The following is a 6,000-nucleotide window of genomic DNA, read 5'->3' on the forward strand; positions in this document are numbered from 1 at the left end:
AGAAAGGCAAGGAAACTCAGAAAGAAGCATAAAGTACTCAGAAACAAATATCTGGATTGTATCCCCAATCTAACTTAGACATTATGCAGTTTAACTTAGACATTATACCTTTAACTGTAAAAAAAAAAAAAAAAATCCTAATAAATCACATTTGAACTTCTAAGAGATAATAATTCTTCATGTTATATTAATGTTTTCTGAGATGGAATACCAGGAATTTAAAGGGAGTTGTGTCTATCTTGGATTTCATAGGGATTGAGGGCAAATTACAGTGCTATGGAAGCAAGAAGTTGGATAATACTAAATGTCTAAAAATTTATTTCTTCAGTTGAGAATGCCATACAGAGTTTCTTTTTGAGCTCCTGCACAACCACATGATACTAAAGTTCTTTCTTTATTTCAGCAAAACACACTGTCCTGAACTAAATACTAGCAATGGAAAATACATCCTTTCTAGTGCATTAATCTTGAAGTATTCTTCTGTTGTTCTGATGAGGAATTTTTCTCAGCTGAGAGGTCTGGGTTTCTATTATTGTTATGGACTTTGGAGAAACAGAAGTTCAAAAAAATTGCAGCCAAAAGTTACCTAATAAATTTTCTTTGACTGCAGTATTTTTCTGTCTGATTTCTAAATCCTTCTTCAGTTCTTCGTTAGGGATTTTGAATTTATTCTGTTGGGTTCCTATGAAACCTAGAAACAAAATTAGTTTAATTTTATTTCTGTTTATGTGGCTTTATGATACTCAAAGAAAACCAATATTGGAAGATTCCAATTTTTATAATTTCAATAGCATGTATTCGGACTCCTGATGGACTGACTGATATAGAGATAATCTTTGATATCATCAGATAATTGAACACACGGTTACCGTAATGTAACTGTTTCTCTAAGGTTGAAAAAATATTTTACTTTTAAAGTACTTGGCTTTAAGCACTACATCAATTTCCACATATATTCACTTTTTGCTATTGTAGTATAAAAGGTTACATTTTCCTTTTTTGAGAAAATATTGTCAATATACTCAAAATACTGATATCAAAACAATGTGAATTTCCTGTCAGTATGACATAATTTTATGATGCTCCAGATGATATTGGCTGGAATTTATATAAAGCACAAGGTGTAAAAATGAACATTTTGACTGAAGATTCCAGTCAGTATGCTCTAGTATTGACTCAGAATTTTCAAAGCCCATTTTGGTGGCATTCCTTCAAAATTCATCATGGACTAGATATTTTTCATCACACTGCATATCTGTGTGGTGTATAGAACATTAAAAAATTATGTGAAATGATTTAAGGATCATTATTTAGTGACACTGTAGCAGTGATTTTTTTTACTGCCAGACTTTGTCAATGATTTGCAGGTAAAAGCCAAATGAACTCTTCTGGATCATCCAGGTTTTAATTATGTGAGTGTTTTCACAACTTGCAGGAGCCATGCTAAGTCTTACTGTATTTTAACATAAGCAATCAGGAAAAATTGAAAAGAAATTTCTGTTCCAATGACAGTCTTTGACTAACTGCTTTGTACAACTCTGAATGTAATCTAAGGTCAGAAACCTGAAAATTACTGGTTTCAGTGATGAGTAAGTGTTTCTCTTTCCTTTTCATATTAGATAAAAAATGATCAGCTGTGGAACTCTATTGTGAAGACCTCAGAAGAAATACCAATATTTCCAATCAGCTTTTCATAATGTAAATATATTTTGAGCTTTCCCAGATGGGCAGCTAAACCATGAACATGCAGAAAAGCCCAATTTGGACTGTATTTCTGAAGCAGACTTCACCTTCTCTCTCGGGACTTTATTGAAGGATTACAGCTGAAGAGGACAAGAGAAAAAAAACCTTGAACAGGAATCTTATCCTACAATGAGAATTACAAGTACATCTTGTATCTGCCCAGTCCTAGTTTGTCTCTGTTTTGTGCAGAGGTGTTATGGAACTGCTCACCATGGCTCCATCAAGGTGACCAGAAATCAAACCAAACACATAGAAGGTGAAACAGAAGTGCATCATCGTCCAAAGCGTGGATGGGTGTGGAATCAGTTCTTTGTTTTAGAAGAACACATGGGACCAGATCCTCAGTATGTAGGAAAGGTAAGATGATTGTTTTCTTTTGGCTTTGGTTTGTTTTTTCCATCCCCTGAAAGGTGGCATTGATAAGAGGCCCTTATCTCCTTAGATGGCACCTCCTCTTTTAAAGGAAGACACCTCTTGGAATGTTACATATATTTACAGTGAACTTGTAAGTTACCTGTGTATGTTGTGTTTATTATCAAAAAGATAAATAAAAAGTATATAGGAATAAGATACTAAAAGATGATAAAATAGTTTTCCTTTTGAGCTCAGCTAAACACAGTGTGATCCTGTTCCATCATTTTCCAAAACTCTAAATACATGGGGTCACTGCTAATGGCTTTTACAGACTATTTCAGAATTATATTTAGGTCTGCTTCAGGGAATATTACAAATGCAGTCTAAGATCCATAGGGTATTCATTCCACTCTGAGTGTAGGGTGGAAAAGGTCTCCTCCAAAAGGAAATCCTCTGTGGCTTTTTTCATACAAGGAGATACAAGGTGAGTTACTTGTAAGAGTTCCTCAGAAGTCGGTGAGAACAAGCCCAGCATTTATGTTCTGGTATATCAAGTGAGCTTCAGACATAAAGGTCAGACTAATGTAATTGAACTGAAGTCTGGCCAGCTGAAGTCTGATTCATCACGTGTAATGTCGTCTGTAGAGCTTGGGTTTTAACTTTGCATTAAATAACACAAAACTTTCTATACAGCTTTAACCCATGATATGTGACAAAGGAAGTTTTGCTCTCCCAGAAGACTTGCTGCATTATGATAGATTTTTTTTTATTAGATGTTCTACATGAGTGTTACTTTCCTTAATGAAATCAGAGAAATACTTAGAATATGAGAGATAAAGAAAGTTGGCTAATGGGGAAGAGGACATGGAAAAAGAATTATTTCATTTTAGTTTCCCTTGAAATTGGGAATTCTGATAATTACAGTAATTTCACGAATACAAGCTACACCATTTTGACTAAAATTTTGCTCCCACACCGGAAATGTGGCTAACACTCAGGAGCGGATAATATGTGAATAATTTTCTGACATTTCCAACCCCAGAAGTGGAAACCGAGGTGCCGAGTCGAGCAACCTGCCAGTAAAAGCCGGCATTTCGTGATTGTTACAAATTGTTACTCTGTTGCACTGCAGGTGGAGCCGGGCTCCATACTGGCAGCACAGGGGGGTGGGGGGAGAGGGGGGAGCTCCCTCCTTCCCTCCTCTCCTGCAGCCCAGGGGAGAGACGGGGGGCCCCATGCTACCATCCCTGTGGCCTGTGGGGAAGGCGGGGGGCTCCGTGCTGCCATCCCTGCGACCCGTGGGATAAGCAGGGGGCTCCTGCCCCCACCTGCCGCGGTAGGAGCAGGCAGGCTCTGTCCCCGCCCACCGCCACCACCGCGGGTGCCAGAGGGCTCCATCCCTGCCTGCCACCATGGGGCAGCACTGGGCCGGGGCGAGCGAGCCCAGTGGCAGCGGCGGCCAGCCCCGAGCAGCCCCACCAGGCAGCCCCACCGTGCTGGGCTCCCTGGCCCCGTCGGCAGCCCCGAGCGGGCCGAGCCTGCACAACCTTAGCTGAACCAGTAAACCCCCCACCATGCCGCGATTCTGTTACTATTTGGCAACTTTGTTGCACGCGGGTCCTCGCTGCGAACGACAGAGCGGCTTATATTCAGGTGTGGCTTATTTATGGACAAAGAACGAAATGTTTGCCAACACCCAGAGATGTGGCTTATAGTCCGTGCAGCTTGTATTCGTGAAATTACTGTATATTGTAGAAAGATATTCAAAGAAACCCGTAGATTCTGAAATCACAAATGTCTTGTAGTTAGGGCTTCCAAATTTGAGCAGTATTATCTGAACTAAAAGTAGGAAGTGGAACAACTGTATTTAAGAGACTGTTAAATGCAGAAAAAATAAATCTGTTATGCCAAACTTAGTAGAATACTAAGCATTTCAGAATGCCAAAAATTATTGAGATATGTGAAGGAAATGTAAATTGAAAAAGGATCTTTCTAAGTGGAGGTAGTGGTTTGCATTGAAAGAGAAGCTTTAAAAATAATGGATAATAATAAATGGATATGGGGATGAGGAGACATGCCTTCAGACCACTTTACACTGATTAACATTTTCATAAATTATTTTGGAATAGAAACAAATTTTGCAAAAATATCACTGGTGCAAAGCTATGCAGGAGAATCAAAACATTGTCTGGAAAGGCTAGATATTTTGAATATGATTTGGATCTAGAAATAAAGAATAAACCTTGGGAATACAGAACAATGTAATTAATTTCTGTTATACACTAGTGATTTATTGTAATTGACAGAGGAAGAGAAAGATCTGTTTGACACATCTAAAGTCATGATTTAAAGAAGGTGAATATGATACTAAACTGCAAAAGCTGATATATGAAAAACAGGGATAAAGGGCCCTGAAGCAGTTGTGGAAAATATTGTTAACCTATTTACTATTCTGATTACTTTTGGCCAAGAAAAATCTGAAGCTGTATAGGAAAAATTTAACATTATGGCTGGGATTGTAATGAAGATTAAAATATTTTGCTTGTTTAATTATTTCCACAAATAATAGAGGAGGGCATATAATATTCTATAAATAGACCTCAGAAGAAATGAAAAATAAACGCTATTTAGGTTGACTGCAATTTTACTGGAAAAAATAAGGTTTTGATGCCCATGAGCTAATTTAGATTGAAAACAAGAATAAGTCAGATTCTGAAAAAAGCTACTAACAGTAAGAGAGGAAACGTAAGCTGAAGAGTTTTCAAAGTACAGCATAATTGTCTTTGTGAAAGCATTTATAGACATGATTGCATGCCAGAATAGAAACCTGATTTCATTGAGCTAAAGCATGGTCCCTTTCAATTTTATGTTCTTATTATACTATTATATATTTCCTTTCATCCCCTGACCACTCTGTTAATGCCACATTTACAGAGATCAATGAATAGAACTTCTTTCAATCCTTTGTGGTCAAAATGTGACTGCATGACTTGTTTGAGGACATTTCTTCCTCTGCACTTACCAATTTTTCTCCCATTTTCCTCAAATAATTCCCTCTGGTGCTCATAATTTTCTACTGTACTTCACAACATTACTAGGCTTATCTCTGTAAAAGCTTTGTGGAACTTAAAAGCAGCTGTACTCTTTTTTCCATTTGCTGTGGTTATTCTGATGACCTGATTTGAAGAAAAGATCAATTATATTAGCTAAGGCGTATACTTTTAATTAAAAACAGAAACAAAACCAAAACCAAAAAACAAACAAAAACCACAAAAACAAACAAACAAACAAAAAAACAACCAACCCCCCCCCACCACATAAAAATAAAAAGGAGGGAAACCCGGCTGAGTTATATTATGACAGGCTCATAATATTATGAACCTGTCATAGTATTAGTAATTTGCAAAATTTCAGTAGTGGTCATTTAACACAAAAAACAGATATTTTAGAAAAATAGAGTTTTTGCTATTGTTGCATTTAATTATACACACCTCATTAAGGTCTCATTTTATGTGCCCTTAATTTGACAAGTAATTTTCACACAAAGTCCCTCAGCTATAAAGGAAGTCAGTGTCTTAATTCCAGGCTTCTGTTGGGTGGCAGCATGCTGTCAATTCTGTCAATTATTAATTCTGTAGACTACTCTGCTTCACTGGTTTTGCTTTTTGAGGTCTGTCCTTTCACATACTTCACACCCAATTGGGGAGTAACATCAGAGAAAGCAGAGTCATTATGTACAATGATGTTATATGCTCACAGTCATTGTCATGGAAATGCATAGTGAGAACAAGAATAGGGTAGGCCTCCAATGAAAATGATGAGCTTTCTCATTCTTAATGTGAAATATCTGTCAAGAGGATGGATTAATTCACTGCCATCATCATAAACACAGTGTTAGGACAA

At 37.3% G+C, this 6,000-nt stretch overlaps 1 long non-coding RNA gene across 6 annotated transcripts in view; it reads left to right on the forward strand.

The window, feature by feature from the left end:
- The window catches only part of LOC116997646, a 346,453-nt gene extending 344,358 nt beyond the window's left edge, over nt 1–2,095 (forward strand). For all 6 annotated transcript variants that reach the window (XR_004418216.1, XR_004418217.1, XR_004418219.1 and 3 more), the window contains one exon: nt 1,620–2,095. This is a non-coding gene — a long non-coding RNA (uncharacterized LOC116997646). The remainder of the gene's footprint in view (nt 1–1,619) is intronic.
- Nucleotides 2,096–6,000: the final 3,905 nt, after the last annotated feature.

The sequence above is a fragment of the Catharus ustulatus genome, chromosome 1, assembly GCF_009819885.2.
Source record: "Catharus ustulatus isolate bCatUst1 chromosome 1, bCatUst1.pri.v2, whole genome shotgun sequence".
Taxonomy (NCBI): domain Eukaryota; kingdom Metazoa; phylum Chordata; class Aves; order Passeriformes; family Turdidae; genus Catharus; species Catharus ustulatus.